The sequence below is a fragment of the Pelecanus crispus genome, chromosome 6 (genome assembly GCF_030463565.1).
Source record: "Pelecanus crispus isolate bPelCri1 chromosome 6, bPelCri1.pri, whole genome shotgun sequence".
NCBI lineage: Eukaryota > Metazoa > Chordata > Aves > Pelecaniformes > Pelecanidae > Pelecanus > Pelecanus crispus.
Genome location: NC_134648.1, coordinates 72617962 through 72642661, shown reverse-complemented (window position 1 = coordinate 72642661; position 24700 = coordinate 72617962).

The following is a 24700-nucleotide window of genomic DNA, read 5'->3' as shown; positions in this document are numbered from 1 at the left end:
GAGGGCTGGCAACACTTGGAAGACCTTTGAAGTCCTTAATGTCAGGAGTAACCTTCTGGAGGAGCTTGACTGACAAAAGGGTTTACTATAGTAGCAACAACAGCTGTGGCCCAGGCAGAATGGCTTGGAAGAGAATCATTGTTTCATGGGATAAAAAATGTACTCATCCATTTTCCTCAAGTTTTATGATTTTTACAGGAGAACCTATAGACTAAATCAGCACGTTCTTTCCATTTCCATTTTTCACCTAAATTTTCTTCCTTATTTCCTCTCCACCCTTATTTTATCTTATTAAAGGGATACAATAGGAAATGAAAAAAACAGGGAATATGGAAAGAGGAAGGGGTGAAGAAGAGAGAAAGTATATTCCTTTAGTATGAACAGCTTTTGTCTTCATCATGAGGACTGTATTTTCCATATACATTTCTTAAGGGCCTTTTGCTCTAACAAATAAATAATGATGAGGTGGAGATCTGTGGGCTGTTCAGTTCCTAACATAGGCCTGGGCTTTGCTGAGGGGGTTAATTTTGGCAGCGGTATTTGCAGTCTTCCAGATGAAGCAGGCAGTGCAAGGAGCTCCCTCGGAATCCCTCGGTGACAATGTGACCCATCTGTAGGACACACAGGGAGAGAAGCTTGGGTCCAGCTTTGTAAGAATTGGTTATGAACCGCTCAGTGGATAAAAGTGTAAAACCCTGTCATGATCACTCCCAGGGGGTAATTTAAGTTAACTAGGCAATTTTGGCCAATAATCAAGCAGGAAGGGATGTGAGCCCCCTCAACCTTTCTTTGAAGTTATGGATATGTATGAACATACTGAGAACATCTTTGATAGGCTCCCAGCTTCTGAAATTTAAGGTTTCTGTGGTCACACTTGAAAACCTTTTTGAAAATAATCATCCCGTCAAAGTGTCCTTTTATGGCTTCTCATGTCAGCCTGGGTCAGCAGCATCACGCTGTGGCATGTAGCACGGCATTAAATCAGAGAGTGGTGCATCTTAACTGCAGGGATCAAATATTAAGCAGGGGAAAGGAATACATGGTGCTGCACTGTGCTGACCCTTTTAATCCTATGTATAAATTTATTACTCACCCTGGCCAGCCTTCTCTCCTGGTCCCCACCGGATCCTCCCGGATGAGAGCTGGAGCAGGTGAAAGGCATAGCCTTTAAACAGCCAGAATTTTAACATGAAAAAAAAGCAAGATAATCTGGAGAAAGCCTCCCATGCATGCTCCTGGCCACACAGCAGAGCATGCTGCTAAGGGTGAGTTCTTCAGCAAGCCTTTACCTTCTCCTCAGAGACAAGGAGCTAATGCAGGCTGGTGGCCAGGAGGGACCACAGGGACAGACCCCCGTGGTGGATAGGTTCTCATGGTTTTGAGTAGGTGGAACCATTTAGATATTCACTAAAGCAACTTCTCACAGCTGATCAGTCAAAATCTCAATAGCTGGGCCTGTTTTATTGGTCTCTGAAGAAATACACCAGTTTTCACCACTCCGGGCTTTCATCATAGCTGGTCTCGCATTTTCTTTCATTTGCAAATTTAATGTTCTGAAACAGTTCCTAATTTTCTTTATTTCTTCTCCATCTGTCCCTGACTTCATTGTATTGACTTTCTTCTCTCTCCTCTGCAACATGTCAACTTTTTTTCTTGTGTTTCTGTATTTTAGTAGCTTGCTCCTGATAAAAGCAATGACTTCTTAATGTCTAGAGCAATAACAATTGCAGCCAGTGTTCATATTCCAATGTTTAAGGCCCTCAAAGATATTTATATGACCCATTGCCTTGAAGGCCCAGAGAGCAGCTGAGGGGTATGTCCCCACAGGGACTCAGATACTGCAGGACCACATGTGGTGGTGGGTTCATAGTCCTGTCCATCAGTATCTCCTCATCACTAAGAGGTCTGTTCCAACCACTGGGCAAGACGGTGCCAGCCTGGACCACTTTCCATTTGGTTTTTTTTTTTTTTCTGTAGTTTACTTAAGTATTTTGCAAAGGAACACAGCTCCAGAAGGAGGGTCTGAGCCCACTTTCCTCCAGAGTAGTCTGCAAGGCTTGGGGCAAAGGCACTCATCTGGGATGCTCTGGTGTGAGCAGAGGTAGGAACTAAGTCTCCCATTTCCTGGTGATATTTTTTTAACTACTAGGATATTAGAAGTTAAAAAAGAGCAGGAAGAGAGCAGAGGACACCAAGTGTAAACGTATTTATTTGAGCCAAGCCCTCGGGCAACCTAAGTGGACAATGCTTGATTCACAGCTGCTGGGAGAACATAGGCATGATGCAGGGACTGGGCTGCTCAGCACTGTGAGGGTGAAGGCGCCTCCAGGCTTGCCCAGGACCATGCTGTTGCATGCTTCCAAGGCTAGACAGCAGGAACGGGTGTAATTTTGAGTTGCCATGGCTTCAGTGTGGATAAGGCAAACTTCAGCAACTAAACCCATGCTATATCAAGCATGCTGAAGCCAAGGAGCCAGCCTGGAGTAAAGCCAGGGGCAGTCTTAGCTTTCTTGAATCCTCTCTGTGTGCCATTTTCTCTGGTCCCCTCTTAAAGCAAAAGCAAAAGGGTTTCTTTACCTTGCTTACAACACTGGAGGGGGAGCAATCTTGAGACTTTCAGATCTGGATCAGGACCTCAACAGCAAATAGTGGAAGCACAGGGCCAGGGAAACACTTTGGCAATCCTTAAATAACATCCCCACAGGGCTGGAATTGCAGGATTCACCTCTGTTCCATAGGCTGTTCCTCCAGACGAACAAGATTCCTTCCACTTTCAATTTCTCATTTTCTCCCTCTTCATCCAAGATGACACTAATGTACTAATGCTCAGAGCAGGGGAAATTGTTGTTCCCTCCACACACAGAGCCTGCAGCTTGGTCACAGCTGTGTGAAAGATGTATTACACTAATGGAGTTTTCTTGGTTTTTTTATTTCAGATTGGGTAAATCCACAGTAGGGTTGCATCTGATTTCTAATCCATTAGTCACCTCTTGCCCCTGTTGGAAAATGCCGACTTATGTTCTCCATCTCCCATCTCCATTAACTCTCACTTCCAGCTTAATCCACTTCCGACTCTGCTGGTTTTCGCGGCAGCTGTGCTTTGCATCACCACTTGTCCAGATCCTGGTGCTTCTTGTGCCTGCTCCAAATGGAGCAACACCTCGGGGACAGATGCAAAAGGGCTTTGTAGTCAGGCCTGCATGACGTGGCCTTTGGTGAGAGCAGGATCTGGCCTTGGGTACCCTCAGTCCTAGTTTTGCAAGTGCACAAAGTATGGTATTACACAAAACCCTCTGTGGGGTTGGTTGCAACCCCATTCATTCAGATCTGGTCCAGAATCTTCCACTGAAGGCTTGCTTGCTGTGTCTCAGGCGTTTGGCCTTCTGTGTCCAACCTCAGCATGAGAAATTTTAAATGGTTACATCTTCCATTTGCAAATGCAGCTAAACGGCAGTGAAATGGCAACTGGACAAATGGGCCATTGCTTTACTCCAGCTTCATACTACCGTAACTTCTTTGAAATCCAGTGGAGTGGTTCAGAGGTGAGGGCAATTCATATTACATAGGATTGCCTTTAGCGGTAAGGGTTAGACTTGTGATCCATTCTCAGTGTGTTTTTTCCTTCCAAGTACTGCCAAGTGTTAACATTGTCTTTGAAGAGGTCACCAAGAGTTCAATGTTCTCAAGAATCTCCTGCTTTGTTTTTTGGCACTAGCAGCACAACAGCATCGCTTAAATTAAATTCTCTTGAAAAGAAAAAGACAACCATGCTTCTCAGTACAAGATTTCAGGCGTGTGTGTTAGTCGATAATTATTCTTAACCCATCATGGCCCTTGCAAAATAATCTTGTTCCTCACAGATAACGATCTGTTATCAGAATGATTACATTACACTTGCAATAAGAGCGCTCACAAATTGATTTGTTTTCTATTAACCAATCAAAAACTGTAATGCATCATAAAGCTTGGCTGCAGGAAGGATAAAAAAATGCCGGGCAAAATCTTGTACTCACTTCCAGCCTCTAAAAAATTAGTTGTTACAATTTTAAGAGCAAAGTGTTACTCAGTTTCCACCACGAGTAGGTTTTCCCATTTAATTACTACCTACTTCACTATCTTTTGAGGTCATTCCATGCTTTACGATACCCTCTATGCCCATAGTTAGTGGCACGACATGCCAAAATACGTATTTTCCCTTGGGGTCAGTAGAGAACCCACAATATTAAAGAAACACAAGCACAGACCCAGCAGGAATGAATAGATATGCATAATTTAGTTGTGTATTTCCTCCCTTCACGGTACGAAAAAGTGCCCGTATCAGATGGCTGCTGGAACAGGGGGCTGCTGAGGCCAAGAAGGACACAGCCCTGATTTCTTTCCTCCCTACTGGGAAGCATCAGGATCTCTGGCTTTTCCTGCAACTACAGCCTTTGATCTCTGCTCTGGACCCACTGTGAGGAAAGACACAAGTTTATCTTTGGGGCAGTGTAAGAGCAAGTGAAGGAAGGTCTGACTCCAGAGTTGAATGTGCAAAGGGCTGTCTAGCAGGGCAGGATCCTGGTTTCTGATCCCTCCTCTCAGAGCTGATCCTGTGCTTTCTGCAAGGCTGTCTGTCATCTGCAACAGCACTAAGAGCAAGTTTTGCAAGCTGGCCTCAACACAGAGACTGGATGCACTCTGCTCTTACCAGCTCTAATTTCTAGGATTCAGTGTCAGCTTTTCATAGAATCATAGAATCATAGAATCGTTTAGGTTGGAAAAGACCTTTAAGATCATCCAGTCCAACCATTAACCTAACACTACCAAGTCCACCACTAAACCAATTAAGGTAGAGTAATAATTAATTTCAAGTTTCCTGGCTTGGTGGCGCGGTGGATTATTTTTTAATGACAGTAAATCTAGGAATCATTAAGATTGGAAAGGACCTCTAAGATCATCAATCCAACCATCAACCCAACACCCCCATGCCCACTAAACCACGTCCCAAAGTGCCACGTCTACACGTTTTTTGAACACAAAGTGACTAGTGTGAAAAAAAAAGGTGTCCGGTGTGTGGTTCTGCTGAAGCTCAGCTGACTGAAGCACCAGCATCAGAACCAGGTCACAGCAGGATATTACCCCATGACATGGCTAGCAGACCCATCACTGCCTTTCCAGGACAAGATGTATTGAAGGGTTTGAAGAAGAACTGGCATTTCCAGCTAGATAATTAACAATATAAATCTTCAAAACGGTCTGCATCTGTGCATAGCTGGAGATGAGAAAACTTACAGGCTGTTGTTGAAGGTAAAACAAAGGGTCAAAATGTTCTGCTTGGAAAGAAGTTGGTATTGATTCTCACAGACCAGTAAGAGTGAAGCTCTGCTCCATGAATAATCTAGGAGAAAATACTAAAATGCAGAATTTTCCTTTCCGTTCCCTCTGCTCCTTTCCACCTTCAAGTTATCCTCCCCACCATGGCCCACCAACAGCATTGGTCTGAAGAAGCAGAGGTCCCTTCCACAGTCGGGGGTGCTGGGTTGTATCCTTTCCAGCAAAGCTGGGGTTGGAACTTGGGGCCCATACACTGGGTGAGTCCTCTGCCTGCTCAACTGCCATGTGAAATGAATGCGGCAGTATGTTACCTCCTGTGATACCTAAGGGAAGAACGACCTGCTGCTCCATTTTAAAGCAAGCACAGAAATCAAGGTTATAGGCATGAGCTGAGCAACACCTGGATACAGGCATTTTCCTACAGCCTTGCAGAATAAACCTAAGCCTCGGGTGGTGCAGGATTTAGCCTGCTGGATGCCCTGGTAGCTGTCTGACAGAGGCACTTTGCACCCAACACCCAACATGCAATTTTCCCTCTTGCACTGAACATGGATGGCAGCTCTGGGCCTGGATTCACTCCAGATCATCCACTTTCCCAAAGCCACAGTTCAGAAACCTGAGTTTCAGGTAGGGAGGCAGAAAAATGCAAGAGGGAGGGCAGACAAGGATAAGTGGACTGCTGAAGTCAAGGGAAACCCTATAAACAAGTCCCGAAGGGATAAATTATCATCTGCAGATGGAGTAAGGACATGATGTAATGACAGCTGGGGCTCAAGGATAGAAGGAGAAAGAAAGCTTCATTTCCAAAGTGTTCAGTCAACAGCACTCACAGTTCTGGAGGAGTCCTTCTTTATGAATTACAGAAAAGCCAACAGGTTTTTTTAAAAACCATTTGCATCTTGAAAACTAGCTGGGTTTTGTCTCTTGACAACTGCCTTGGTGCAATTATTCACATGAAAACCTGGACTGACACAACTCTAAACACTACCTTCCATCTATTTAGGATATGAACCTGATGACAATCAGAGCCTACATTTAGGGCATGTGCCATCAATAGCTGTAGTAGCTAGAACATATAATCAAACTAAATGCTCAAACATGGTATCACTTAAGAGCAATGCAAGACTTGGATTTATGTGCTTAGATATCCAGTTAAGGTGGAAGACTGGGAGAGGCTGATATGGGTATCAATGAGTAATTAATTAAATTTTGGTTATATACAAGGATTTAGAACAAGTTCTTAACAGCAAAATAGTTGAAGACATAGTGATGATGGAAAATGAGATAAAGTTAAACAGAATTTTGCAAGTATGCTGGACTAGAATCTCAGGCAAGAAATGCCATAGGTCGAATCCATTTGGTCATTTTAAAAAAAAGTATTTTGTAAAGTACCAGACACAAAATCATGCAAGAGAAGATGAGGCATAGATTAACACTAAGGTAGGAAAGGAAGAGGCTAGAAAAAAGAAACAGGGTTAAAAGAGGAAATATTTCTTTATAACAAGGCTATTGGAAGCGTTCCTCGGGGAATATTAGTATTTATATTGGTGTGCTGGGTTTGTTGTCCTGGGCAGCAAGCTGACAGAGCTTTCAACTAGATTGAGAGGAAGAAAGGGATGGAGTTCTAAGGAGCCAGGTGCTGCCGAGTCATTAGGAAGCAACAGGGAAACACCTGTGAATTGCTCAAGAAAATTAGGACAAACTCCTCCAAAAAGGGGGTGTGGCCAATAGCTCAGCTGAAGTGCCTCTACAGCAATGCACAGAGCGGGAAACAAACAGGAGGAGCTGGTAGACACTGCCCAGATGGAAAACTACGACCTGACTCCTATCACAGAAACTTGGTGGGATGAATCGCACAATTGGTGTGCTGTGATTGATGGCTATAAATTATTCAGAAGGGACAGGCAAGGAAGGAGAGTTGGATGAGTTGCCCTCTATGCCAAAAAATGGGATTGATTGCACAGAACTATCTTTGAAGAACAGCAATGTGCAGGTCGAGATCTCATGGGTGAAAATTAGAGAACAAGCCAACAAAGGAAACCTTGTGGTTGGTGTCTAATACAGGCTGCCGGATCAAGGAGAGGAGGTTGGTGATTAAACTGCAAGAGGGTCAATTTAGATTAGAGATAAGGAAGCAATTCTTCACTGTGAGGGTGGTGAGGCACTGGCACAGGTTGCCCAGGGAAGCTGTGGATGCCCCATCCATGGAAGTGTTGAAGGCCAGGTTGGATGGGTCTTTGAGCAGCCTGGTGTAGTGGAAGGTGTCCCTGCCCATGGCGGGGGGGTTGGAACTAGATGATCTTTAAGGTGCTTTCCAACACAAGCCATTCTGTGATCTGTGATTTTATGATCTAAACTAGTAGTGTTCCCATTAAATCTACTGGAGCATCATCAGCTCTGAGTAAAGCAGGAATATCGAGAGGAAGAACTGGATGACCTTAAGGCCTAGAGAAAAATAAATCAGCACAACCATTGTGCTGACATACTATAACACATTTGAAGAGACGGAAGAACACTGTGCAACCACAATGCTTAGGGAAGAATATCTGTCCCATCTGACAGTCACCAGTTAGCAGGAATGGAAATGACATCTAGCCACCAATGTGGTAGGGATGGAAGAAAAAAAAATTCAGTCCTACAATATGTGGAGGCAACTAATTCCAGTGAAGAACACCTCAATGCCAGTGAAACAGGCTTAGGCAAGACCTGATCTCTGTGGAGTTCTGGACAGGGTCATTGAAGAAAAAAAATTTGGCACGAGAACTATTGCTAAGGAGGACTATCACCAGGCACTGGTGATCTCATAAGAGAAGGTGGAGGAAGTTTGGGTTTGTTAGGTTTAATAAAGAAAGCTAAGAGAGGATTTCACTCCTTTTTGTAGGTGTCTGGGGAGGGACAGAAATACACCACAAGAGGAGCAAACCAACTTAAACTAAAGGCTGATGCTGCCACAAGAACACGTAGGGGCAAAGTGGAGCTCATTTCAGTTGTGTGTCTGAAGATCTGTACCTGTTAGTACAGCGATGCTGAGGATTGGGTCCTCGTTAGGAGACTGAAGTTGAGCTAAATCATTTTATGGAAGGGATAATGTGACAGTGGGGATCAGACTAAAGCAGGCTTTAGGGGTTCCCATGGTCCCGTTGTGGTGTAGGGAGCCCATTGTTGTGGATGCAAAGTCAGGATTCCTTAGGGTTTATAGATGCTGCTACCTTGACTCATTCTTGCTTCACCGATCTTTTTGCTAATATCTCTGTTTGTTTAGTACAGACAGATATATAGTAAATACCTCAATAACTAAATCAAGAATCAGTATTCAATAATTCATGACTGTATAAACACTGTATCCTTTCCACATTAGCAAGATATTTACTCTATGACTATCTTGATCTGAATCAACAAGGCTGTTAGGAAACAATGCAGGAAGGCACAATAGTACAAATTTTTATAAATGAGTAGGTGTACATCATTACCAGCAGCTACAAATCCACACCAGGGAACATCACTCTTACCTAAAAATAGGCAATTTCCTGATAAGAAATCATGTGGAATAAATAACTGTTTTGTTGCCTCTTCCATGAAAATCTCCAGTTTATACTAGCACAGATAGCAAATGGACAGCCTTCTCTCCTTTTTCCATACAGACCCTTGCATTATAGCCTCAGGCATTTCCAAATCCAGCATTTATTCAGGAGATTACCTCTGAGGTGTAAAGATTGCTCTTTAATCGCCAAATGCCAGACAGTTGCTGTGTTAAATACAAGGATACGTTATCCCTCTTTAGTACCTAGTCCATAATGACACATCGAGGAGGCACTGGAAACAGTCCCTCCTTACTTCCAACACCTAATTTTAAATTCCAGATTCTCTCCTTAGATGTTCTTGCTGAACAAGTTCATCACTCCAGGAGAACAATATGACCTGTAATAAGCAATCTCCAAACACAACAGCACAGCTTGCCTGCAGAGTATTTAGCTTTTAAAACAATGCTTTGCGAGACAGAGATAAGTATATAGCAGAGGGCAAGTTATTTAGTTTTATTTCAAGTCTGGAAAATTTGCCGAACAGCAAGAGGCTTAATAAAGTCATCTTGTTTAGTTTAACCAAGAGAAGTGAAAGTGATGACTTGATCTGTTTTCTGAGTACCTGCATAAAAGATTTCTTTCAGGTGTGATCTTCCCAGGCCACCAGACAAAGGCGTGAGAAGACCCATGTCTGAATGCAGAAGCTGGGAGAAGTCTGGCAGGAAATATAGCCTGCATTTTTTTGAACAATAAAGCAATTTTGCACTTGGCCAAACTTCTAGTTTCTATTTAATTGATAAAGTCCAAGGGACCTGGTCTGCTGGGGTTGGTATTAAAGCATCTGTGAATAGCATCACAGCGCTCTGAAAAAGGATAGAGATGGAGGAGAATGCTTTGGTGACAAGATAACCCTCTCAAAGTTTTGTCTTTGTCTTGGGTCTTTGTCTCAGTTGCTGATATCTCAGCTATTCCCTATCCTAAGCCATCACTTTCCTACAGCCTACCAATGTCCTGCAACTCAGCTCATCACTGGTAACTTATTAAGCCAAGACAACTCATTTGCTGCATTCACACACCTAAGTCTTGAAGACATGGCCTCAATGTAAAGAAATTACCTTTTTGGGCTGTCTTGCTGGACCCTAAATTCCTGCTGGACAGTTCTGATTACTTTTAATAATGAATAATTTCAAGGAAACCCAACATTTGACAATCAAATTGGGACAGTGTTCTTGTGCCACTGCCTCAGCATTCTTGCAATTCAGAAAATATGTTGCCAGCCCAAGTTCCTATTTGGGATGGAGTCCAGCTTAAGCTCCCCATCCAGTTAGCAATCCCCTTTCTCAGTTCTGGTGGAGCCCAATATGAAATGGGAACACTCGGCTGCCAAGAGTGGGCTTTTTGCACGACTGATTCTTCCGTGCTGCCTGTATGCGGTAAGAGTTGACAGTCCTTCATCAACAGCCACATGGATACAGGCCAACGGCCTCATAGCAAATGCTGTCCCAGGAAAATAAAGATCACAACTCTTGATCTATGGTGGGATTCTCAAATACTGTCTTTGACATTGTGTTTGATAATGCTTAGGGGAAAAAAAAAAAAATTAGGTCCCATTCCCTGCAGGAAACTCAGTACAGCAGCATCTGAGTTATATCACTACAGCGCTCTGCCACTTAAATCATGGTTTTAAGAGGCTGCTGATCAACCTCAGAAGCTTATACACCTCCCTTCCTTTGCTCCTGAAGCATCTGAGCTCCTCATATTCTTTGACAGATTTAAGGTAATAGCATGGCTTGCGATGAATTGTCCCCATTTTACAGAGAAAAATATGAGTGACAGTGAAACTAAAGGCCTAATTTTTCAGCCATGATAGAGGTCACCTAGTCCACCTCCTTGCACAAAGGCTGTTTCAGCTCTTCTCAAACTGTTACAGCTGCTTTTACCCAGACCCATGCTCAGACACCTCTGCTGATGGAGGGGCATGCTCCCACCTCCCCAGGCAGCCTACTCCAGTGCTAAGCTGCTGGCTTTTGCAGGCTTCCTTACTGGCCAATCTCTCTCTCCCTTACTACAATTCATACCCATAGCTTCTTGCACTGGGTATGGAAAATGGATATTTCCTCTCTGCAGCAATATTTTAAACATTTAAGCTCTCGTATGTCTCCCCTCTGCCTTCTGTTCTCTAAACAAAACAACCCCAGCTCTTTCAATCTTCATGTTTTCTAGCTTCCTAGCCATTTTTATTGTTTTTTTTCCCTGGACTATCTCCCATTATTTCATGTCTGTCTTGCTTCATGGGGCCCGTATCTGGACAGCTGAGAGCTCTCCATAATTGCACAGAAGGAAGGGTTTATTATACAGTATTCCTGTAGGCATATTCCAGGATGATTTTTTTTTTTTCATAGCAGTCTGAGGTTTCCTCCTCTGATTCTTTGCAGACTCTTCATCCAGCTGTCCCCAGCTTGTATATCAGCAATTGCTTGTTCCAAAATGTAAAAGATCTCCAATTTTCCCAGATTGTTTGTACTTACAATCAAAGTGTCTCTGAAACCACCTTCCGTTCTGGCACAGCATCACTGAGGATGTCAGGTTCATTTGTTTCTCCAACATTCATCCTCATTCCAGTTTCTCCACTCATTCTAATTTCTCCAGTAGATCTATAGAAATGCAAATTATCTGACCCATGGTTTCACTTCCATGCTTTTTGATCTTTCAAAGCCTTTTGGCCTCTCTCCTATGCTCCACACAGAGGGAAGGTGCTAACAGCTGAAGACTTTGACATTGTTCCTGTTGAATCCATAAATACTCTCAGGTAAATTTCAGCAGGCCCTCTCAGTATTTAAAATGCATAAGTGCTTGATGATTCATACTGTATTTTTAGAACTATCCACAGGACAATTTTGAGGGAATTTAGATGCTAAGGTGATCAATTAGAGGTACAAGATGGGTTTTGGAAACTCAATGTAATCAAACAGTATTAAGACAACTAAGAAGCCTTGAAAATTCAACCAGGACCCAAAATCTTCAAGATGTTTAGGACCCTGCAACTGTGATTGAGGACTGAGGATCTAGGGAATGGGCAACAAAAAGATTTAAGTGTCATGTGTCCTGTCCCTATGCAGACCTAGCTGTAGGTACCTACAGGCGCCTAAATGGCTTTCACAGGCTGGTCCCGGGCAGGACAGGCAGACCACAGGTGAACATGGAATAAAACACCATTCTTTCAAGTCCAACAGCAACCTGGAAATCTTTGTGCTACTCTTTCCTCTCAAGGAGGGCTGTGTTTTCTATGGACCTTTTGAGCACAAAGATTGCCTGAGTCTGGTAAAATGCAATTTTTTGGTTTATGATAAATCTAACTAGATGCAACAAGAGCACAGCAGTCACAATGGATACCTAACAGCTCGGTAAATCTGATTCTGTCCCAACCTGTCTTCACTGTCAACCCTTGCTACAAAGGAGCACACGTCTTAAACAAAGTGGGGAGAAAGGAAGAGTTATGATGCCATTTTTCCAGCTAGAGATTCAGGGCAAAGAGTAATTAAGGTCCTTTGATGCATAGCTTAACATGCTACTTAATAGAAGTAGTTTTCTTCCAAAGCCATGCTCCAAATATGTGGAAGAGCTGGTTTTGAGCCCACATCACTGAAGAACAAGTGAGGGATGTCAGTGCAGTATCACCAATCATCTTTCACTGCATACAGCAGGACTTCAGTGATTGCAAACATAGACTCAATTTTGGTGTAATTGAGAGGCAACGGAAGTGGGACTTCACTTCCTCTCTTTTAGAGTTTTTTATTCACTATGCAGTTTACTGTAGGAAAAATTAAGCATGTAATTAATGTCAAATCAGCTCAACTGATTTATGTATTTTGAAAATATATATATATTCAAAAGAAACTGGCACTGTGTGTGAACACCCACTTCCTGAGACAGTATAATTTTATTTCTGCATGAACAGAACTGTCATATTTTCTTATTTATTTAAATGAAATGTGACCCAATGAGTCAAATGCCAGTTACATTAGTTTGTTTGTCAGGGTTCCAGGTGTACAGTCATAACACATTAACAGCTTACAGCATTTATGCTTAGCTATAGATTATTGTCTCAACAGGAGATGGGCCTGAGAAACTCTGAGGGCCTTCAGTATTAATAACAACAAAAATGCTGCTGATCTGCATTTAGTTGGTTGCATACATGTGGCAAATATTCCGTTCAAATTGAAAAACTGGATGGTCAGACGAAGGTTTTTCCAGCTGAACCTCTGCATCCTTAGTAGGTGTCACTGTTGGCATCAACTTGGTGTCTGGTCTGGTTCCCTGTTTTAAAGGAGCATTTAATATCGAGAAAGATTTGCAGGTATTAGTAGCCTACAACTGCCTGTGAGCGAGCCATGTTAGTCAAATGGCAAATCTCACTGGGAGATACTAACAGGAGAGCTGGGGGCAGGACAGAGGATACTGAGGTGCTACCCCATGTTCTGAGCACTGTACTTCAAGGAAGGAAGATGTAAGAAAATTGAAAGAATTTGCAGGAGAGAAACAGAAGTGTTTAGCCATCCAGCAAGTATGAACTGCTCAGACAGGTAGAGGGATGTGGACAGATACAGGGAATGGGTATGGTGAGGATGATAACGTAGGTAAAATGAGTCATAAATGTGAAGGCAATCAATTTTTCTCCACCAGTTGAAGAAGAAATTAAATTATCACCTCCCAGATTTCATTTGGCCTTTAGTGAAACATCTTCAACTGTAATGCCAATGAAGCAGGGAGCTGAGGAGTCCTCTCTGGTGAATGTTTGCAAGAACATGAGACGAACAGTCTGCCCGGGGAGCAGGGCAGGAACAAGGGATATTTTCCCTCAGTGCAGAGCTTTGATGTACTCAGCCGTTTTAGCTTCCTTCTTACATTTCTGTGATTTACACTACTGAATAAACTTGTTGATCTCTGGCTATACAAAGGGGCCCTGGAGATACCAGGTGGATCAGAGGTTTTATTTATTACATGCTACACAAATGCAAACCAAGAATCGATTCCTGCACAAAAAAAGCTCTCTTTGCAAACCTGAGAATTGTTTTAAAAGAAGCTAAATAACCTCAGTAGAACTGTCAGTCATCTGGGTTTCCTTGCTGATTGTCTCTTTTCAAATTTCTTTTATTGCCCAGAAGAATCATTCAGGGAAAAAAAAAATGAAGGGGGGGGGGGGGGGGGGAAACCCTGGAGAAAAAATAAAGAAAAACAGGAGAAAAAAAAAAAAAAAGATACTTTTCCTTTGTCAGGATTTGCAGTTATCCAGCAGTCTGCTAGGAGATCTTCATGCCCAGAATTTCCAGAATTTCCATCTGCCTGTGCTGTTGGATCAGTCTCAGTGTGCAGAGCAAGTCCAGAGCCGCACAAGTGCAATGTGCTTATTGCATATCTGGGAGAAATCTGTGCGCAACGTTCGCAGCAGGTTGAACAGAGCGGGGCATGTGAGAGCCACCATATATGTGTCGTATGGCTCATGTGGTCTGTGTTTCTGTACAGTGTTTCTGAGATGCAACAATTAGGTGCCTTCAGCTTAATCCAATTGATTTCCACTATTGATATTGTCGTGATTTAGCCCCAGGCAGCAGCTCAGCACCATGCAGCCGCTCGCTCACTGCCCCTGCCGCGATGGGATGGGGGAGAGAATCGGAGGAGTAAGAGTGAGAAACACTCCTGGGCTGAGATAAGAACAGTTTAAGAAGTGATATGAAGTAAAACAGTAATGATAATAATAACAAGATAATAATGAAGATAATAATAATAACATACAAAGCAAGTGGTGCACAATGCAGTTGCTCACCACACACCGACCGATGCCCAGCCAGTTCCCGAGCAGCGATCGCTGCTCCCCGGCCAACCCCCCCAGTTTCTATACTGCCCATGACGCCGTATGGTATGGAATGGCCCTTGGGGCAGTTGGGATCAACTGTTCTGGCTGTGCCCCCTCCCAGCTTCTTGTGCCCCTGGCAGAGCAGGGGAAGCTGAAAAGCCCTTGCCTGGTGTCAGCACTGCGCAGCACCAACTAAACCATCAGCGTGTGATCAGCATTGTTCCCATCCTAAATCCAAACCACAGCACTGTGCCTGCTGCTGGGAAGAAAATTAACTCTATCCCAGCTGAAACCAAGACATATCAGACAAGGAAACCAGGACATATCAGGACAATATCAGAACTTGGAATGGAAATCAGGTCTCCTTGTTTCTAATATAATGCCTGAACTGCAAGATTATCAACCTAAACGATTCTATGATTCTACGATTCTATGATTATCTGGCTTCTCCCAAGAGATTTAACTATATTAAGCTATCACTGGTTTTTGCTCAAAATAAAACCACGATTGTGGAACAAGTCAGCCTGCTGATAAATGCTGGTTCTGCCTTAATTCCTGTTTTAATTGTCATGACGTTGCACTGGATAATACAAAGCACCATGGCTCTTTCTCCCTTGTCACTGTATTGGAAAGATGCACGAACTTTTGCAAAAAAAGTTTATAAAATAAACTTTTATGTATTGGGTTCAACAGTTTTGAACACATTTCTCAGAAGTGACATTTGAATTCTCCAAATGTTTCCCATGGTCACCTACAGCTATGATACTTAAAGGAAGACTCAAACTTTTGCAACACTCATTTCCGAACAGTATTCCTGAGATAATCTGCAGAATAATTCACAGCTTATTTCGTAAACCACAAATCAAAAGTCATACACAATGTTCAATGAATGAACAAGTCTCTTGGATGAAATGTCTGCCACTATCAAATAAAATGAAAATTACCCTTTTCAATCTCTCTCCAATGAGATGAAATAGGTTTCCCTATTGTCAAGCCAGTGATAAATTTAGCTTTTGCATCTCAAAGTACATAGAAATCTCTCAATTTCTACTTCAGAATAAAAGATGGCCTTTGATGAACCATAAGAGCTGCCATAATGTACCCCTTGCCCCATTCCTGAAGCCGGATTGGAAAAGAAAAAAGATGTAACAGACCATTTGCGTTGCACTTGCACCCACACAAAATATTTCCTTTAAATGAAGCAGCTGAAGAGCTGCTGCACAGAAATGTAGTGTTAGAAACAATTTCAGCCAAGAAATTTTAAGCATGGACTGTGCCTAACAAGCCACTCCACTTATACTGAAAATGACCCTTGAAACATTTTGTTTGAGCAACAAGAACATAGTGTAAATTTGACTCAACAGAAAGCCCTTAAAGTCAGGCTTTATTTTTTCCAGAATAAAAGAGACTGAAGTCTTTCATTTCTTTGACTAATGGAAAAAGCTTCAACTTCCCTCCAAAAATAATTATTGCAGGGCAGAGACTGAGCAAGTAAATGCTATGAGTAACTGAAGACAAAGGAATCCCATTTAACACTCCAATTTTCAAATGAATGTTAAATATGCAAGTCCATGGAGAGCCAAGGATTTTCTGAAGGGTTCCCATTTTCAGGCTTTTGTTCAGGTTTTTGAGGTCTCTTCAGGGTCTTTGGGGTCTCTTCAACCACAGAAGCGTAAGCAACTCAGAAACTTCAGAGTTTCAGGACTTGACATAACTTTGGGGACAAAAGTAGCTTGTGAAATGCTTACACTCCAGTGCAATTTAAAAGGAACATTGAAATCTCAAAAGTCGTTGGAAAACGCTTTTATCTGGATAGTTGCCTTTCCTCCAATGACCTGCAGCACAGAAAGAACTAGCGCCCCACTCACAGAGATCAGGGAAATCTTCTTGCATTGACATATGCTTGAAGCAAATGTAATTTGCATGGGAAAGATAGACACAGGAGGGGGAAAAAATTGACCCGCTAGTTAAAAAAATTAATTGCACACATCTCTCTTTTTCAGAAGACTATGAGTTTTAAGATATCTACCGTTTCACACTAGGCTGCTCAAAACACTGAAGGGATGCACACCTTCCCAGGCATATATGCATTTGGGGTTTAAACGGTTCCCATCTTAGGTAACTTGAACACTGTTGCTTAAACTAAATTAGAGCCCATGGTTTTAGAATGAAAAATGATTGTTCAAAATGGGATCTGTACCAGTTTAATGGAATCATTTGAAATTCGCACTTTTAATTAACCTCTGCCAATCTCCGGGACTAAAACGCCTTGTGTTTCAGTGACGGCAGCGCAATTACTTCCTTATCTCACTCCGCTGGCTCCTCTTACTCGACGCACCCCAGGTGAATGGTGCCTGGGTGCGAGGAGTCGCTGTGAAGCACTCCATCCCACTCCTGTCTTCCTGTGATGGGGAGCCATGAGGAATGGACTTGGGACAAGTCTTTGGGAAAACCTCTGAAACCTTCACGTGGTTGATAAACAAGAGTAGCTCCAACCAGGCCAGAGCAGAGAGCTATAACTGTTCTTGTATCTTCTTGTATCTTTACATCCTAATCACCGGAGACAGGCAGGAACTCAGATTATTTAACCTGAGTTTATCCTTGCTAGCCTGCAAACTCTCTGTGTGAGACTAGTCAGAAGACCTTCCTAAAATAATCAGCATGTTGTTTTGAAAACTACCTCACTGGTTTACACATTGCCAGTGATACATGTACTTGTATGTTTCCCAACACCCAGCCAGCAGTCCCACTGGTTAATGTACTCTTATCATCAAGCATGTCTTTTATTTCTACTCTTAATTTGTCTAATTTCAGCTTCCAGACAGTAGATCTTGTTACATATGGGCCTGAAAGACTCAAGAGCCCATTATCTTAATTTCTATTCCCCATGTCGGTACTTACTTGTTATGATCAAGTCATCTTTTAATCTCTTTCTAAATTACCCACGTTGTGCTCCTGCAGTCTGTTGCTACCAGGGCATATTTTCCCACATTTTCAACATTTGTTTGGTTCCACTATGAGCCTTGTTTAACCTATTAACCTTCTCCTGGAACTGTGGATAAAGGACATAATGCAGTAATCCCATTACACTTGCATCAGCACCAAGTACTGATGCAACAGAACCCCTTTGCTCCTCCTCAGTAGTTCCCTGTATTTGTATCCAAGTATTTCGTCATCCATTTGGACTGGAGCATCACATGGGGAGGTCTTGTCCCTCTGATTACCTGCCACCTACTTTTCAGATCACTGCTTCCTGCAACTAAGTTCTTCGAGGATCTTTTTCCATGGTACAGGTTTTTGCAGAGCGTTATTAGAGCACATACTACTACTTCTTTTCTTCTTGCTTACCATCTGACATAAAATATTCTTTATCAGTGGCTTGCCCTTTTTACTTTTGTCAAGTAGATTATCTTTAACCATGTGTAGTTGCATGGTTTTCCAATGTTTTCCAATGAAGACCCTGGCCTGAGAGACGCAACAGATGCTGGGCTGGAAAGAATAAAACTAAGCCAAATTTCATTGTATGCCTATAAGCCATTTCCACATTATTTTGTTTTCTGTCATTCTCATTTAGCTGCATAAATGGATTTAGCCTTAAATGATGAGTTCAAAGGGAAGAAAATAAATGTATGTATATATTTTTTTCTAATGAGGCATTCATTTACTGTAGCTTGTGAACTGGCAAAACCCAGGCACTAATACACTCTATCTTCAAAATTGTTGGCTGAAAACCAGCCTACAGAAGCAGCATTTGTAATCAGTGATGGTTAGTATATTTGCATAACTTTGTGTTTATAATGTGGTACTGCTGCTTACTGCAAAGCAAGATAGAAATATTAATTCAGTGCTGAGAATAAAAACGAGTTTGGAGAAAAATACCAGGCTTGGCACAGGAAACCTAAAATTGTACAAGAGAAGCACATTGCTGTCCAGAATCTGAATTTTTAAATGGCATCACTGTGGCTGCCAACCTGTTTCTCTGCTACCTGCCAACTGAAAGATCTTTCAAGGTTTCTCCATGAGAACGCATTGCTTCAGCCTCAGAGGCTCTCTGCAATTTCTCTTCTACAGAGGGATCAAAATTCTGCCTCCCTGTATTTTTCCCTAGACTCAGCTCCTCCACTTCCCTTACCTCTGCCAAGAGGCTAGTCACCTTCTTGACATAAATTATCTGCCCTGCTAAGAGTCTTGGTAGCATGGGGGCAGAAATTTAATTTGCTTCTGCAGGTAGAAATCTTTACAATCTCTTTTTGGACTTTATCACTATAGAAGTACTTCGGGCCTGGACAGACAAGTGAAAGCAATGACTTATCACAGCTTAATAAATGTATCACTGTCAGCCAGGCTGAAGTAATTCACTTCACAATGGCCGGGCAGAGCTCGTTCGACCCAAACACCTGCATGAGCACTTGCTCAGCTGCAGAAACATAGCGTTTTGCAATCGTTTGTCCATATCCATTTTTGCTTTCTCTCCTGGGCATACAGTCGATGTGTTTTCTCCACTTTTCAGCTCTGGAATTTGCTGCAAAAACACTCTCTCAGCAGTCCCACAGCATTTTGCTCCAATGTTTCATTTCTGTGGAGTGCTTTAAGCTGTCACGGTTTTAACAAGGATCTCAAAACAAAGACTGCATCCAACCCTTCAGTGTGACTGTTGCTGCTAGTCAGAAACACTGTTTTTACCTCCCCACACTGGCTATTTTTTGACAGCACTCTGCTTTTTCAGAGGGTGGGGATCTATTTAGTCTATTTACAAGGAGACCTTGAGTCCATCTCTAAATCCTAACTGGGTTTCTTCCCCAAATCCCTGCTCTAGCTCAACTAGGAGTTACAGATGTGATGCAAGGTTACAGGGTGAGCATCTCTGACCCAGAAGATGCCTGAGGTCAGGTTAGATTTTCTGTAAGCCTGACCTTAATGACTCCATCAGTCAATCACAACTAATGATGTTAATTTCTTCTGTGGCCAGTTCAAGCTTGCCGAACAACTTCTTTTATTTTCTGGATTTTGTGTTTACCTTAAAGATAAGTACAGTGTGTCTGTAGGGACCGTCATTTATAATACATTCCCTGATATTCTTAGACATATATATGTTCATATATAACAAAACTGGACATAATAGGAAAAGCTGGGAGTTGTTTGCTGCAGATCTCTATTCTCAGGCATATTTATACCGCTTGAAATGAAATAAATATGGCATTTCCCCACCACTCTCGGCACTGGCAGGCCGTGGCCAAGTCATGTTTCCCCAGGCTGCACGACCAAGTCACTGGAAGGAGAGCTCCAGGTTACTGCCTCCACTCCTAGGCTACAACCCAGGACACAGACTCTCCCTCGTGAAATGGCCAGGTTGCCTCTTTAAACTACGTGGTTTTCTATGAGTATTTGGGAGTCTGTTCTCTATTTTCTGCCCTGGCAGTAGAAATCTTCTCACAGTGATCAGACCAAAGTAGCCATGGCTAGTTTACCCAAATGTATTCTCATGAAAAATTTATCCTTTATCTGAAGCAGCCCTTTTTCCTTCATGGCCTCGTACCCCTGTTCACCATATCCCAGAATGGATGAGGTTGGTGGCTCCCCTGGAGATCACCCCGTCCAACTGCCTTGCTCAGAGCAGGGTCAGCAAGAGCAAGTTCCTTGGGGCCGTGTCCAGTCGTGCCTTGAATATCTCCAAGGATGGAGACTCCACAGCCTCTCTGGGCAACCTGCTCCTGTGTTTGACCACACCCTCACATTTAAAACCTTTTTTTTTTTTTTTAATTTCAGTGGAATTTCCTGTATTTCAGTCTGTGCCCATTGCCCTTCTTCCTGTCAGTGGGCACCACTGAGAAGAACCTTGGTCCATCTTTTTCACACCCTCCCACGAGGAATTTATACACATGGATAAACCACCCTGATCCCTGAGCCTTCTCTTCTTCAGGCTGAACAGTCCCAGCTCTCTCAGCCTCTCCTCATATGAGAGATGCTCCAGATTCTTCATTGTCTTCATGGCCCTTTGCGATCCATTAAGTCCCTATCATTCTTGTACTGGGGAGACCAGAACTGGACCCAGCACTCCAGATGTATCTCACCAGTGCTGACTTTTGTACATTTGGAAATGCACATAAATATATGGGGGTTTGTGCTACCATTTGTTTGTAATATCACCGACCAAATTCCAGAGATTTTGAACAGGAATAAGATCAATTTGATTCTTTATTTTCTACTTTTGAGATGACTATTAGACCTAAAAAAGCTGAGTGTGTTTCAACCTTGTATTAATATGTTTAGTTATTATTACTGACAGCAAACACCTCTGTGCTACACTCCTTGCAAACCTGCAACAAAGCCTTTTCTCCTGTTCCCAGTACAGGTGCAGGAGACCAGAGGACAGGTGACCACATGAGACATGAGAGACGCAGAAAGCAGCAGTGAAATAATAGCATGAAATGATTGAGCATTAGTTGTACTGGCAACAAACAAGCTGTCTCCCTGCTACAAAGCGTTATTTTGTCCATCAGGCACACAGGTGGGCTGTGTTAAGGCTCATGATCTGACAGCTGGAAGTACAGTCTCCTGAGGGGATGCAGGAGTCAAGGCAACAAAGCAACTTTTGCAAAGGAAAATCAAATAGTCTATAGCAGGTGAGTTTTGGGTGGACTTAGGGTCCTTTGGAGGAAAGGAGTTAGTTGCAGAAATTGCTGTTTCTTTCTGATTTTGGGCAGGTCATTAAATTGTAGCTAACATGACAAAACTGGATAAGGTGAGCAGTTAGAGGCAAAATAACTTGTTCACTAACTTACAAATTTGGCTGGGTACATACACCATCATGAAAAATAAGCAGGGATATGAAAGCACTGGTAGCAAGACCACACCAGCCTGTTGACCAAACATCCTTGGGGTCTTGTGAACATGCAGATGGTTTAACATGGTCCGTGGAAATTCAGGTGCTCAAACTGTAAATTATTTGCAAACTCAGAGTGTTCCCTTGTTCACTCATTCATTGTCTAGGTCATCTCTTGCAATCTTCCAGTTCTTTATCCCAGACAGTAACATCACCGCTTACTTCAGCAGCTGCTTATTGTTCCTCACTGGGTGTCACATCTTTTTTATCTTTCCAAGAAAACTTCCCTCAGCTTTTCTTACCACCTTCCTTTTTGCTTATGGACTCTTAAATAACACAACATTGCTGCTTCTTAGTATTTTGTTTTGACGGTGCTAGTGAGTTCAACCACAGGTAACTTCTGCTAGCTCTTTCTCATGACAGCTACAGGATACATGGTCTACAAATTCTTACACTAAATAATGTCCCTTCTCCCTCCTGTGACAGTTAGCTTGTCAGAGGCAGGTCTGTGCTCTAAAAATTAAGCTCCTCCAATGACTATCACCAGGCATTTTAAACTAGTTTTGCAGCAAAGTTCATATTGTGTCATGGAGTAATTGGGGTGGAGATTCCTCCATCCTACCAGATGAAGCAGGGAGAGGGTCTTCAGGAGAGGGTCAGTGCTGTAGCACCTGTAACAAAGGCCTGTACACAGCTGTATTATTTGAAGGACAGTACATTTCTACCACCCAAGGATCCCAATAAAGGAGACCTGCTCAAACAAGAACATCAGTGAAGAGGAAACACCTGGGTCAGTAAAGCCAATCTCTGCAACCACAGCCAGCTGTACCACAGAATCTCACCTGGCAGGTTGTCCCAGATCTCCTCTCTATGCAGCACCAAATAGCACAGGACTGCTCAGCTGCTCTATCCGCATTAAGACCTGTAAGAAAAGAGTAGGGGTTGGTTTTTTTTGTTCTCTAAAACAAAAAGCCTCATTAAAAAAAAAAAAAAAAAGACTTATAAAGGCCTACGTATGACCAGGAGATATCACCAAAATGCTATGGTGCAGGAGGAACCTTGAAAATGCTTTCAAAGCAGGGGATGTTTTAAACACAGCTCCCAGGTTACAAAGTCAGCTCTAGCTCTGCTCCATGAAAAGCAACTGAGCAGTCCTGCAGGAAAGTCATCAGCCAGGGCTCAGCTGGGTCTAAACCCACCTCTTCCAACCAACCTAACCTTGGTCGCAGCTGGAGCTACAGAAGTAAGTGATCTATTTGCCTTCCTCCCACTCTGTAAGTCTAACATTCAGTATCAATGTGTCTTGTAGAGCTCATCGTACTAAGTGAAAGCATCTTTGAGCTGTGCAATATCTGTGTCGTGGTTCAGCCCCAGCCAGCAACTAAGCACCACACAGCCGCTCGCTCACTCCCCCTGCCCCGATGGGATGGGGGAGAGAATTGGAGGAGTAAGAGTGAGAAACACTCCTGGGCTGAGATAAGAACAGTTTAATAATTGAAATAAAGTAAAATAGTAATGCTAATAGTAACAGTATAATAATGATAATAATAATAATAATAATAATAATATACAAAGCAAGTGATGCCCAACGCAATTGCTCCCCACCCGCCGACCGATGCCCAGCCAGTTCCCGAGCAGCGATCGCTGCTCCCCGGCCAACTCCCCCGGTTTCTATACTGCCCATGATGCCGTATGGTATGGAACGGCCCTTGGGGCAGTTGGGATCAACTGTTCTGGCTGAGCCCCCTCCCAGCTTCTTGTGCACCTGGCAGGGCATGGGAAGCTGAAAAGTCCTTGACTGGCATAAGCAGTACTCAGCAGCAACTAAAAACATCAGTGTGTTATCAACATTCTTCTCATCCTAAATCCAAACCACAGCACTGTGCCTGCTACTAGGAAGAAAATTAACTATCCCAACCGACACCAGGACAATCTGCAAGCTACATATTGACTCTCTGGTCTGGGCACCTTTCCTAGCAGAGAGCAGCACAGCGACACGGGCCCATGGTCCAAGTCAAACCCGTCCCATGTGTCAGAGGGTTGTTGCTGGGATTTTATATTTATTCTAACAATTGTATTTTTAAGCTGGGAGTCAAATCCTCGTGGAGTATAAAACCATGTCAGCATCACTGCGCTGATCTGTACTGAGTGAAGATATGTCTTTGGCTCTTCATTGTATATAGTCTTCAATATCTATTTCTTTACCAAAAGTAAAAACCTATTACCAGAATGGTTTCCTACCGTATGCAACGCAAGGACTGGTTGATAAACTCGACACAGACGCTTTTTTAAATCAACTTTATGTGAGCCTAACAGATTGAAATACGACTTTTATTACACCGTTTAGTTTTCAGGATTTCCAAAATAATTATTAGAAGGTCCATAATTTTACCATAAAATGCATAATTATTCCTTACGGATACCTGTTATTATCTGAAGGCTTTTGTAACTATTGAGAAGTAAATACTGAAATGTACTCTATAAAGAATACATAACTATTAAAATAACAGATCATGATGACTTCTGTAATAAGTCTAGCTCACACGTGTTGAAATAACACCTGCAATCTAGATCGCTCTTAAATAAATCTTAAGAAATCATGATAAGTAAGTGTTAGATATAGAGTTTCCCTTTCCACCTTTCCCTCATTGGGGAGTTATAATCAAGTTACTGATATTTTCCAGTCTGAACCACTCAGGAAAATCTCACTCACACTGGTTTTGAAGCGTCATTGCAGAGACATTGGATGGATGCCTGGTAAGAAGGTTGTCACCATCTCTGACAATATTTTAAAGACAAAGATGCTTTCTTACTGCCAAAGTAGGAATCAAGCTGCAGTTATCTCCTCTCAGTCCTGGTGAGCCGTGCAGTCATCTTGATCTAGCATGATAACCCCTAACATTACACAGCCTGCTTGCAAACCTGTGCTGAAGTTAAAAATTCCCCAAACCTCCTATGGGCTGTGAAGCAAAATGTGGAGCAGAGGTGAGAAACATAGGAGAGCTAGAGCAGGCAGGAGCACGTCTGCCACTGGATGCTCAGCTGAGGTTTCAAAACTGCAGTCGTACACTTTTAATGAGTGAAGACTTAATTGGTGTCTCTCACTGCGAATAGTGAGGGACACATAGAAATGTGTAAGCAGCTGCACGAAAAATAGCTGCAGGTCACCTCAAAGAAAGTAATTTCACC